The 12,681-nt window shown below is 38.8% G+C and overlaps 1 protein-coding gene across 1 annotated transcript in view; it reads left to right on the top strand.

The window, feature by feature from the left end:
- Positions 1–352: 352 nt before the first annotated feature.
- Positions 353–12,681, top strand: part of CTNNA1 (catenin alpha 1) — a 153,479-nt gene continuing 141,150 nt past the window's right edge. Inside the window, exon 1 of the mRNA XM_027856545.1 lies at positions 353–473. The gene's annotated coding sequence lies outside the window, so the exon portion shown is untranslated. The remainder of the gene's footprint in view (positions 474–12,681) is intronic.

Genomic DNA, 12,681 nt, shown 5'->3' on the forward strand with positions numbered 1-12,681 from the left:
CTCTAAGCTCTTCCAGGGATTAACTTCTCCTCCCTTTTCCCCTTTAATCTTTTCCTCCCCACTTCCCCACTCCAGGGGACTTTTCCACTCTGGGACTGCGGTTCAGGGCTTGGGGAATTTATCTCAGGGGAGGACCCCACCGCGTCGCCCGCGCCTCCCAGGGAAATGTGTATAGTTCTCTCGTTCCCAGAGTAGAAGAGGGAGAAGGCGCGGGGCGGGAATGGCCGGGAGCGGCCGCGGGGGAGGAGCCGGGAAGAGCGGCGAGGCGGGGCGGCCACGGAGGGCGGTGCAGGGAAGAGCCCGGCGCGGGGCGGGGGGCCGGTGAGGGGCCGAGGGCGGAGGCGCGGGCCACGGCCCATTTCCTCCTCGGGAGTCGGGACGGGAGACAAAGCGGCGGCGACGGCGGCGCTCGGCGTAGGGGCCTTTGGGATCCTCCTCCTCTTTCTCCTGCGCTCGCACCCCTCTCACCGCAGGTAACTCCCGGCGCTCCCGCGTCTCCAGGCCGGGGTCCCTCCGAGCGCCCCTCCTCCCCCGCCATCACCTCCCGGCGCCCCACCACGCCCCACCCCGCCCCGCGACCCTCCTGCGGCTTCCCCTGAACTTTTCGGGGCGCGCCGGGCGGCGCCCCTCCCTGCCCGGGACGTGCGGGGGCCTCGGCGGCTGGGCGCCCCCTGCCCCGCCGCGCCCGGGGGGGGCTTGGCCCGGGGAGGGCTTGGCCCGGGGAGCTGGGGGGGGCGGGGAGGGGATCCCAGGCCCGGCCCGGCCCAGCCAGGCACTTCTGTGGGCAAGTTTGGGGCACAGAGTCCCAGGGCTGCCCCCGCACGGGCCAAGTTTCCCAAGGCGTCCGAACTAACTTTGTTAAGTTGTTGGGCTCCGCCGAACCCCCTTAGCCCCCTGCGCCCCGCCCCCGCGGTGGGGGAGGGGGCGCCGCTCCGGGCGTCCGGGCCAGTCACTTCCCTTTTGAATAATTCGCATTTTATTCCCGGGGCGGGGCGGTGGTCGGCTTGCATTGATTGGATTACTTTCCAAATAGTTGGATTGTTCTATTTTTTTTCCGGTGGTTTCTTTTTCCTCTCCCTTTCCTTTCTGCCTCCCCCACCCCGAAATATCCCAAATCTCGGTGGCGGAACTCAGCTTCCACTTCCCCGAGCCATTTCACCAGTGAAAGTGATTAATTAAAAAAAAAAAAAAATTCCTGGCCCGCTTTAAAATTTGAGAGTCTGATCCATTCATGTTTTTTTTTTTTAAGCCTTGTAAATAAAATGTACCACACCCATGTGGAATCTAACTTGGATTGTAAAAGTACTCCCAACTTTTTATGCTAATTAATAGGACAGCGTTTAAATCTCTTGTTTTTTAATCGTAGTGTGGAGAGCGACTAATGGATAATTGATAATTTTGTAGTTGGATGATTAAAGTTTGCCTGTAGTCTTTCAGACAAAAATGAGTTTCTTAAGCTAAATGCTTGTATAAACGATGTTTTCCCCCAACTTTTTTTTTCTGAGCTGAATTTTCTGCATTGCAGCTAAATAACATGAGTTGAAAACTTTTGTCGAAAGGGTCACATCCTTTAGGGAAGCAGTTTTGATGGGGCATGGGGAGGAATAGGGATTCCATTTTTTTAAAAAAATACTGTACTGATTTAAAAACCTGCCCATACAGGTTTGCCTCACTTTAAGAAAATTCCATGTTAAAAAGTATATAATTGTAAGTTATTCAAATAGTAAATATTGAGTACCTATTATGTGCCAGTAATAATAATAATATTTGTTTATTGCTTTACGGTTTCCAAAGTGCTTTCTTCACAATCCTATGAATTAGAAAGTGGAGGTGAATTATTCCCATTTTACAGATGAGAAAAAAGGAAAAGTTACCTGCTTGTGTCTGAGTCCCAGTGAAAACCTAGGTCATCTGTCTCAAAGTCCAGTGTGCTATCCATCCAGTGTGCTGTGCTACCCAGCACTAGACTACATGCTATTGGGGATATAAAATAAATATAAAATGTCATCTTTACCCTTGGAGATAGTGGTGTTATTGCCTCTGGACTTGTCTATAACAAACCTTATCAAATCACTTCCTGTTCAAAAACTTTCAATATCTATTCATTGACTACAAAATGCAGGAAAAATTCCCTAGGCTGGCATTCAGAATTCTCCATAATAGGACATACTTCCTCCTCCTTTTAAACCTTTTCTTTTTATGGGCCACTTGTACCATCCATTCCAACCATGTGGTATCCTTGTCATTCACAGTTCAGAGTTGTGGTGTATTTGAAAAAGGGGCTTAACAAGTTAGAAAACCTGGGTTCAAATTCTGACTACTTAGCCTTATGATAGGCAAGTTCCTTTGTCTTGGTGAGACTCACTTTTCTCATCTTTAAAATGGGAATAATAATTGCAATACCTGATTTATTCTGGGGAAGGTTCTTAGTAAACCTTAAAGCTCATTAACAAAGTATGGACCACACCCTTTATACCTTTTTTGCTTTTCTCTGTGTAGAATGCCCTTTTTTCTTATCTCTTTCTGCCTGATGAAATTCTGCCCATCTTTCAAGAGCCAACTCAAATGTTGACATTTACATGAAGTCTTCTTGAATTGGAAGTAATCCCTAAAATGCCAGGACACTTTACTCCTCATGGCATTTTAAAAAATAATAGTAATTTGTGTACCTGTCTTATCTCCCATATATAAACTCTGTCTTTGTTTCTGCCACATCACTTTGCAGATAGGCATTCTATAAATATTTTAATGAAAAAATATAAAGTCAGTAACAAGCATGTTTTTTTTCCTGCTGCTGTCATTGACTGAACATGTGATGGGTTGTCTATTATCTGATGGATTGCTTATGATCCTAAAGTTCTTTTAGAAATTGTTTTTATTATATATGAAAACTTTTTTATGAACTTTACAAACATTGCTAGTAAGAAAGTGTCTGAGGCTGGATCTGAATTGGGGACTTGCTGACTCCTAGTTCAGTGCTCTCACCAGCTGCTTAGGTGCTTTGTGGGCATTCTTTTCCTTGTTTGACATCACTATCGCTGTTTTTCTTTAGAACAAATAGGACTAGTTTAGCAGAAATAGATTTGTATTTGCATTGGTTGTTCCTAAATGAAAACTTTGGGACTCAGATTGAGAGTCTGAACATTGTGTTTTATTTTATAACATTATACAATTGATTATATCTATTCATACTTTTATTTTTAGGTGTGATGAGTAAGCTCCAGTTCATTCCTCTTACTACTGTCTTAGCCTTTGGACCATACAGAATACTTGCTAGGATATGTTTTGGTCCTCAATATGTATTCATATGATCATGGATTTAGAGCTGTGAGGTGATCTTCAAGACTGTTGAGTCCAGTGTCTTCATTTTACAGATGAGGAAATAGGCCCAGAGAAAGGGACAGGTAGTGACGGAGCTGAGAAACTCTAGTTTCTTGTCTAGTACTCTTTTCTATAACACCACTCTCTAAAGCAAAACCAATGAATAACTTGAACATTTAACTCTCTTTATGTAGTCTATTCAAACAGGTAGAATTTGGTATGGATTTTATATAGTGCCTTTGTTAACTTATGTTCAGATATTTTCATTTCTGTCCACGAACACCTGGTACACTGTACAAATTTATAGGTTATTTACCTAAACCAGTTGCAGAAATGCTATGCTTCTCTTTTGTAAAAAGTTCCCTAAAACTGAAACATTTAATTCAACATGTATTTATTAAACAGCATTTATTTGAAGAAATCTGTGCCAAGTTCTGGGGAAGATAACAATGATTAAATAAGATGGGTTACTACTTTATTGGACCATAACATCTCCTAGGAGCATGTAACACATATATGAGTAACGAAAAAAGAAAGTGGAACATGACATATAAATGGTAGAAAGAACTGGGAAAAGGGTTCAAGGAGGAAGCGGCATGGGGCAGGTTAATTTTTAAGATTTTAAGAGGGAATGCTACTTGAGTACTTAAAATTAGGGGGAAGGAAGAGAGGAAAGGAATATATATGAAACATATATGAAATTTTTTTGTGCTTTCAGTGTTAATTGGGAACTGTTATCTAAACCTCTACTGACATTCAGAAAGCAAAAAAAATATACTTGGTCACAAATAAGAACTAAGATGCTTTAAAATATTTTTGTTAATTTGAGATTGATTTTAATATAGGAGATGTTAAATGTTTTACTTTCTATAGTAGTAAATTCTTCCATTTATATAATGTTTTATAAATTTCAAAGGACTTGAACATGTCTTCTTTTTTAAGCCTTAAAACAGCTGTGTGTTGGAGGCGTAGGGAAGGTAGTGTTGTCCCTTTCCTACAGATTAAAATGTTAGAACATGACTGGGAAACCTGGTTTCCAGTCCTTGTTCTTCAGCTAATTAATTAGCTTTGTGACTTTTGGCAAGGGAGGCTTAGGACATCAGTTTCCCTGCCTGTAAAATGAGAAGATTGTACTAACTGATCTTTGATGCTTTTTGTAGTTCTAAAAATTCTGTGGCGAAACCAAGGTCATCAGGTAGTTATTGATAGAGCTAGCAATAGGCCCTTAACTCCCGAACCTTTGTTCTTTTCTTATCACATTCAATTGGAAAGAAAGTCAACTCAGTTGTAAACCTCATGTTGGGTGTGGTGGTGTGTGGGTGACAAGGTTACTAGTCTCATGTATAAGCTTGATATGTAATACTGAGAAAGGTGCACCATTCACTATATATGTGTTGGTCTTGGTGGCTGTGTGATCTAATCTGCAGTATCTGGTATGACCAAGCCTTTTACTTTAAAGATCTACATCCGTAATTATTTGAGGCCATAGAGGCGATGACAAAGGATTGAACATAAGGCAGGATTTAAAGGTGTATTGCATATATGTACACACACACACACACACACACACACACACAGAGTCCCAAAAGTCTTAGTACCTTTAACAGAAGTTCACTAACTGAAGTGTCATCCTTAAGTCTCCTGTGGCGTTCTGTCTCCCAACTCTGTCAGACTTTGCCTCACAATCCATGAAAAAAACAAACCAACAAGTGCTCGTGTAGCTCCTCTCTCCATCATCTCACATCACTCAGATGTCTTCTGTACTGACTTCTCTTTCATCCTAAGACTCAACATGAAGAAGGGGGCCTTTTCTAGGCCAAGGCAAATGGCTCTACATTCACCTTTGATCCCTTTTCCTCTCATATTATTCAGTAAATTGTCCCCTCTCTTAATCCTAATCTTCATTAATCTTTAATGCCTCCTTGTCTTTTGGCTGTTCCTTGTTGCCTACAAACAAGCCCTTGTCTCAAAACTTTCACTTGGTCTGAGCATGTCTGCTAGCTGTTGGCCTGTATCTCAACTCCCCTTTTTGGCTAAACTTGAGAAATCCATTTACACTTAGTGCTTTCACTTTCTCTCCTTTCACTTGATTCTAAACTCTGCAATCTGGCATCCAACCTCATCATTTCAATAGAAACTTTTCTCTCTAAAGTTATTAGTATTCTCTTAATTGTTAAGTTTAATAGCCTTTCCTCCATTATTATTCTTGAAATCTCTGTAGCCCTTGACACTGTTAATCACCCTCTTTTTCTTGATCCTTTCTAGGCTTTCAATGCAGTGTTCTCTCCTGGTTTGTATGCATTCCTGTCTGACTGCTCCTCAGTCTCCTTTGCTAGATCTTCTTCCATGTCATAACCACTAAATTCCTGAAGGGTCTGTCCAGAGTAGCTAGGTGGATACAGCTAGGCCTGGAATCATGAAGAGCTGAGTTCAAATTCAGCTTCAGACGGTAGCTCTGTGATACTGGGCAGTTACTTAACCTCTGCTCCAGTTTCCTTGACTATAAAATGGGGATAATAATAGCACCTTCTTGACAGGGTTGTTGTGAAGATCAGATGATAGTATTTCTAACTTGTATTTACATGTCTGCTCCCTCTCTTCTCCTATCTCAGTTGGTGATCTCATCAGCTCCCATGAGTTTGGTTATTTCTAATGCAGATACTTCTAAAACTATATCCAGCCCTAATATTTTTCCTGAGCTACAGTTTTGCATTACCAACTGACTCTCCGACTTAAAATCAATATAACCAAAACAACTTATTGTTTCTCCTCTCCCCCCCAGCCTTTCACTCCTCCTACCTTTCTATTACTGTCTAGGGTACCACCATCCTCCCAGTGCCCTAGACTCGTAACCTTAGTTTCATCCTTGGCTTCTCACTCTCACTCAACCCACATATCTGATCTGTAGCTAAATCTTGTCCTTTCTACTTTCACAACATCTCATATATGTCCCCTTTTCTTCACTCACAGGGCCACCAACGTGGTGCAGGCACTCAAAATTTCATGCCTAGACTTCCGGTGCTTTTTGTTGTCTCAAGTCTCTATTCACTTCAATTCTTTTTCCATTCATTTGTCAAGTGTTCTTCCACAGATCTGACCCTTCCCCTCCTCTAGTAGATCCCTGTTACCTCCAGGATCCAATATAAAATCCTCTTTTAAAATAGTTTATGACTTGACCTCTTCCTACCTTTCCATTCTTTTTTTTTTTTTAAAAGTAAGTTTTTGTTAATGTCTTTTGTTTCTTACATAAGCATAGTTGTTTTTGGTATCCCTTCGCTTCGCCCTCTGGGAGAAGCCATCTAATGTATAGATTTTTTTTTTTTAAGAGGAAAAAAAAAGGTCAACACAACTGATTGATACATTGAAAAAGTCCAAAAACATGTACAATGTGTAACACCTGTAGACCTCTCACCTCCACAGAGGGGTAGATCGGGATGTCTTCTCATAATTCTTCATTTGAGCCCTACTTGATCTTCATAATTTTATTAGTTCACTTTTGAGTTTTTTGTCTGTGGTTCTTTCCATTTATATTGTTATAGTTCTTGTGTGTACTGTTTTCTTGGATCAGCTTGTTTAATTGTATAATTACATATTATATAATATATGTATATACAGTTGATATATCTTATATACCAAACCCTTATCAGAGAAGTCTGATACAAAATTTTCCCATTTGACCACTTCTCTTATCCTAGGTGTATTAATGTTGTCAGTGCAGAAGCTTTTCAGTTTCATGTAATAAAGTTATCAATTTTATCTTTTATAATTGCCTCTATCTCTTGTTTGGTTAAAAATTCATCTCCTTCCTAAAGCTGTGAGAAGTATATGATCTACTTCTCTTCTAATTTTTTTATTGTATTATCTTTAACATTAAGGGTGTGAGTTTTTTTAAGAATAAATTGTGGAATATAGTGTAAAGTGTTGATCTAAGCCCGATTTCTGCCAGACTGCTATCTAGTTTCCCAGTAGTTTTTAATCACAGTTTTTTCCCTAGGTATTTTATGTTTTCCATTTTATCAGAGAATAGGGTATTCATTTCCACTGTTTCTGATTCTCCTTTTTCTAGTTTGCTCCATTGATCTATCTTTATTTTTTAACCAAGACCAAATAGTTTTTGATTGATGACTGCTAATTTATAATATAGTTTGAGATATGGAAGTATTGTTCCCCTTCCATCGCTGTTTCTTTTCGTCATTTTCTTGACATTCTAGTTTTTGTTTTTCCCAATGAATTTTGTTAATTTATCAAGTTGGATAAAATATCTTCTTGGTAATTTGATTGGTATAGCATTGAAAGTATAAATTAACTTTGATAATATTGTCATTTTTATTATATTGGCATGGCCTGCCCATGAGCACTCAATATTTTTTCAGCTGTTTAAGTTATTCTTTATTTCTTTAAGGAACACTTTGTAATTGAACTTAAATAAATCTTTTTGTGCTCCTTTCCAGTCTTCTTACACTTTACTCCTCCCTATATACTCTACAGTTCAGTGATAATTAGTTTTCTTTCTGAAACATGACACTCCATTCTCCCCATTCCATGCCCCTTCATTGACTGTCCCCATGCCTTTAATTCTCTCCCTCATCTCTGCCTCATGGCTTCCTTTAATACTTATGTCATATCCCTTCTGCCGGAGGTCTGTCTTGCTCCCCCCAGCTCTTCCCCCACAACTGCAAGTGGCTTCTTTCTGAGATTCTCTTCCATTTATGTACCTAGTTATTTGTGTATTATCTCCTCCTTTAGAATATGAGCTCCTTGAAGGCTGGGGTCATGTTTTTGTCTTTTTTCCTATCCCTAAGGCTTAGTGTAATCCCCAAGCTTATTGTAAGAGATTAAGGCTTGTTGATTGACTGATATCTTATTTTTGTCTTGGCCTTTCCTTCTCTACTATAAAGGAATGAAATGCAACCATTACCAGTCTTATCTACTCTCCTAGTGCAGGGAATTAACAAGTGTTTATAAGTATCTACTGTGGCCAGGCTATGTTCTAAGTAAATAGTCCCTCTTATTCTGCAGCTCACTTTCTGCTGGGAAGAGAGACAATTTGTGCATAATTCAGTGTATACACAATAAATACGAGGTAATTTTGGGGGGAAGGTATGGCAGCTCAGGGCTGTTAGGAAAGACTTTCATATAGGAGGTGTTTGAATTAAGCTTTGAAGGAAGCTGGAAATTCTGACATGGAAGTGAGGAAAGAGTGCTATTCCAGGCATAGGGACAGACAGCTTTTTCTGTTACAGAGGTAAGAGATGGAATGTCATGTGTGAGAAACAGCAAGAAGGCCAGTTTGGCTGAACTGAAGAAAGTGTGAAGGTGAGTAGTGTTGACTAAGCCTTGGAAAGCTAGGTTGGGGCCAGGTTGTCAGGGGTTTTAAATATCAAAGGAATTTGCATTTGATTCTAGAGGAAATTGGAAGCCATTGAGTTTCTTGAGCCGGAGAGTGATATTGTCAAACCTTTAGAAATATCAATTGGGCATGTGTGGAGGATGGATTGGAGGGGGAATATATTTAAGGCAGGGAACCAAATAAGGAGGTTGTTGGGGTTAGTGATAGTGTGAGTGGAAAGAAGGGACCAAATGCAAGGGATAATAGGGATGTAGAATCCATAACACTTGGCAGTTGGTTGGATGTGTATGGTGATAGTGAGGAGTTGGTGATACTTCCAAGGTTGTAAATCTGTCACTGGAAGCATGGTGGTGCCCTTCAAAGAAATAGGGAAGAGGGTTGAGTTATAAAGTTAGACATCTAGTTTGAAATGTCCCATAGGTGGCTATATATACATATAGGCTTCATGGTATCATGGAAAAAGCAGTTGTTTTTGAACTCAGAGGATTGGAGTTCAAATCGATTCCATTCCCTGTCAGTTCAGATCTCATCTCTGCCACTCACTAAACATAGTACGTTGCACAAGTCTCTTAATTTCTGTGGGCTTCATTTTCCTCATCTATAAAATTGGTGGTGATGTTGGGGTTGTTCTAGGTGGCCTCTAAGGCTCCTTCCATTCCTGAATCTGTGATCCTGAGATCTTGATAATTGAATCCAAGGGAACTGATAGGTCAACATCAAAGTGTAGAAAGAGGAGAAGGTCTAGGGCAGAACTTTGTGGTCTGAATAAACCATTTTCTTTTAATGCATGGATGTTATTTATGAGAGTGTTTTTTGAGGTCATCAGCAAGGACTTTCGTGAATATATAGAGGTAAATTTTAGGAAGATTATTAACAAGTTGGAAAAATTCAGAGGATAGTGACCCAGAATGGTGAAAGAGGCCTCTATACTTTAGAACAGTGAGTTGAAAGAGCTGGAATTACTTGGTCTGGAGAGAAGACTTAAGAGGGGAACAGAGTATTTGAAGGACTTTGGCACAGGGATTAGGCTGGTTTTCTGCTTGGCTGCAGAAGACAGAACTAGGAATAACAGGTGGAAGGTGCAGAGAAGGTATCCAAAAGTGGAATGGGCTGCCTCTTGAAGTCCTGCAGTGATTCTTCAGCTGAAGGGTAGATGGATGTTGGGACTTCTTTACAATTCCCACTTGGACTAAATGACTTATTATAAGGTCCCTTCCAACTCTGAGATGGAATGGAGGGGGATAAAATAATTAAGTGTATAGTACTTAAGATTGCCTTAAACTACCATTTTTTAAAATAACATTGTTAATATACTATAGCTAAACCTTTTTACAGAGTAGGAAATTTCATTCATATAATTTTTGCAGGACCAATTAATTCATAACATTAAGTGGGATACACTTGTACCTTTGGGAAAGGTTCCTTGAGGCATTAATTCAAGAAATATGTTGTGGTATCACAGCATTTATTTTCAGTCCCAGATTTTGTAAAATGTGAAGCATTGAGGTTTTCTGCATCCCTAATGTTGCAGGCTAGGATTGATTGTAGTCCACTGACAGAACTGTTTGCAGAAGCTTGTGTAGTTGTGGTTTCTACTATGCTTGACTGGTTTTGTTGTATGCTATTCACTTAATGTGAGTTCTGAACTCATTCCTAATCTAAAGTCTAAAGTGTGCAGAAAAACTCACTACAAAACAAATACTTAGCATTGCTATTTCTCTTTAGGAACACTTAAATGTTCATTATTTTCTTTGTTTCTGTTTTTCACAAATATTGAGACATTTCCCCCTTTTGTGCAAATGGCTCCCTAACCCCATTTCTAATGGAGCTTGAAATTAACATGGTGTTTCTATTTACTTGTTGATGTACTATCATCTATCAGAAGTGTTCAATTGGGATTTAATTTATGCTTATTCTATGGCTGCAGGTTACTTCTACAATATGTAGTAAATACAATTATACTGGACACAGTAGTTGTTATACACCAAGTTCCAATATAATTAATTTTAACAACCTGTTACAAAGGGTTTATGGATGGTTTGTTTTTGTTTTTAAGTTTGTCACTTTTTTTAGTCTTTCTAGTTTAATTAAATGGGGGTTAGGGAGGAGTGGATTTACTGATGGAGAAATTATTTTCACATCTAGACCTGAAGCATTTTTCCCCAGGCTTTAAAAAAGTATAAAGCTGTGTTAAGCTTTTTATCCTAAAATTTGGATATGTGAAATTTTATCCAAGATAATATGTAGCTCAGAAATTCTATATTTTGACCTTTTATTAAATACATGGTCTTGTTTAAATGTTAAATGAAAGGTGAATTCTCCGAAATTGTTTCAGAGTAGGATAGGTTAGTTTTGGTTATACGGAAAATAATCCTATTATAATAAATATCAGTGAACTGCTTATTCTGTTACTAAACTAGAATTTATTAAATACTTTACAAAGTTGTTGTTTCTTGAGCTTGTAAATATTTTGTTGTGATGGTGTTTTTGTCATGATCTAACCTATATAAACTGCAGACTTTGCTCGTTTCTTTATCCAGAATAGTTTGCTATCCTGAAGGTCTTCTACTTTACTATTAAAACTTTGACTGTAGTTTGTGCATACACTTAAAAGTGCTACTATGGATAGAACTCTGAAAATACTTTGAATGTGGCCCGTTTACAGTAACGGAAACTATTAATATGCATTGGTAATGAGTTGTTATACCTCATTTCTGAAGAGAGGAGGTATATAGTACTCCTGATATTTTTACATTTGGCATGTTGAATATTTAAGTATTAATTATCTCTAATTATTAAACTTAGAAGAATGGTAGTATACAGTTAGGTAATGGGTGAGAATTGAAAAGGTGAAAATATTTAATTATTGGTATACTTTTCCTGGAGTTCCCTATTCATGGGACAGATTAGAATGTATTCCCACAAATGTTGATGATCTATTATAGTCATCATTTATGTTTAGTTAGGTCACTGTAGTTCCTAGTAAAAAGGGACTATTTTTAGCTTAGAACCACATCATTTTGTAAATGTTCCTTTCAGGGGGGAGAAAAACTAAACTGGCTAACTAGAATGCTAGCTTGATCACTAGAGTAGGGATGTTGCCTATTCATCGTTGTTCCTTCAAAGTTATGTTAAATGTTTGTATTTAAATAGTTGTTGAATTGAAGAAGGAAATTAGAGGCAAATTTTGAAAGAAATCAAAATTCAGATGGAACCTTTAGAATGAGTAAAAAGAAATGTTGCTATGTTTTCTAGGTAACTGAATTTAAGTGTAGTATTTATATGGACTTCAGTGCCCAGTTCTCTATTGTTCTTTCTCTTCATTCCATTTTCTTTCGAGACTTAAGCGTTTATGTTGATGAATATTAACATTATCATATCTCTTAACACTCAGTTCCTCAGTCTGTTGTTGAATGATTTTTTCCATCTTATTTCAGCTGTACATGGGCAAGGTCATACCTACAGTAGATACCTTACTATTTCAATATGTTTAAAAAGTGGAACGAAGAAAAGTTTGTATGTGAAACTGGAGATACCTGTTATATGTAGTTTGCCTTACTGAGTTAATGCAATTGCAACAGAACTTTGTGTCCCCTTCTGAACTTTTTTCTCCCTTCAAGTTGGTTGTCTTATTGGATTCCCTTATTAGAAGTAATCTTTCCCCAGAATCTCATTTAAGCTATTTTCTCTGACCTGCCCTGTGCATTTAACAGTTTTCTTCTTGTGTGACTTCTTTTGTGTACGTGTCATTCAGTTTCCCCTATTCTCAAAACCTTGATGTCACCTTTGTCTCTTCCTTCTTTTTCCTAACTAGTTACCATGAAAGAAACTAATCAGGGCAATTAACAAGCATTTATTAAGGATGTACTATTATATGCCACCCACTATTCTCTGGGGATACAAAGAAAGGCAAAAACCAGTCCCTGTTATTGCTTCAGTAAATATTAGTAGACAGAATAAATCCACAAAATAATCATTTCTTTATATTACTAACAAAAACAACAAGGAAA

Source organism: Vombatus ursinus, unplaced genomic scaffold, assembly GCF_900497805.2.
Source record: "Vombatus ursinus unplaced genomic scaffold, bare-nosed wombat genome assembly UNPS02011572.1, whole genome shotgun sequence".
Taxonomy (NCBI): domain Eukaryota; kingdom Metazoa; phylum Chordata; class Mammalia; order Diprotodontia; family Vombatidae; genus Vombatus; species Vombatus ursinus.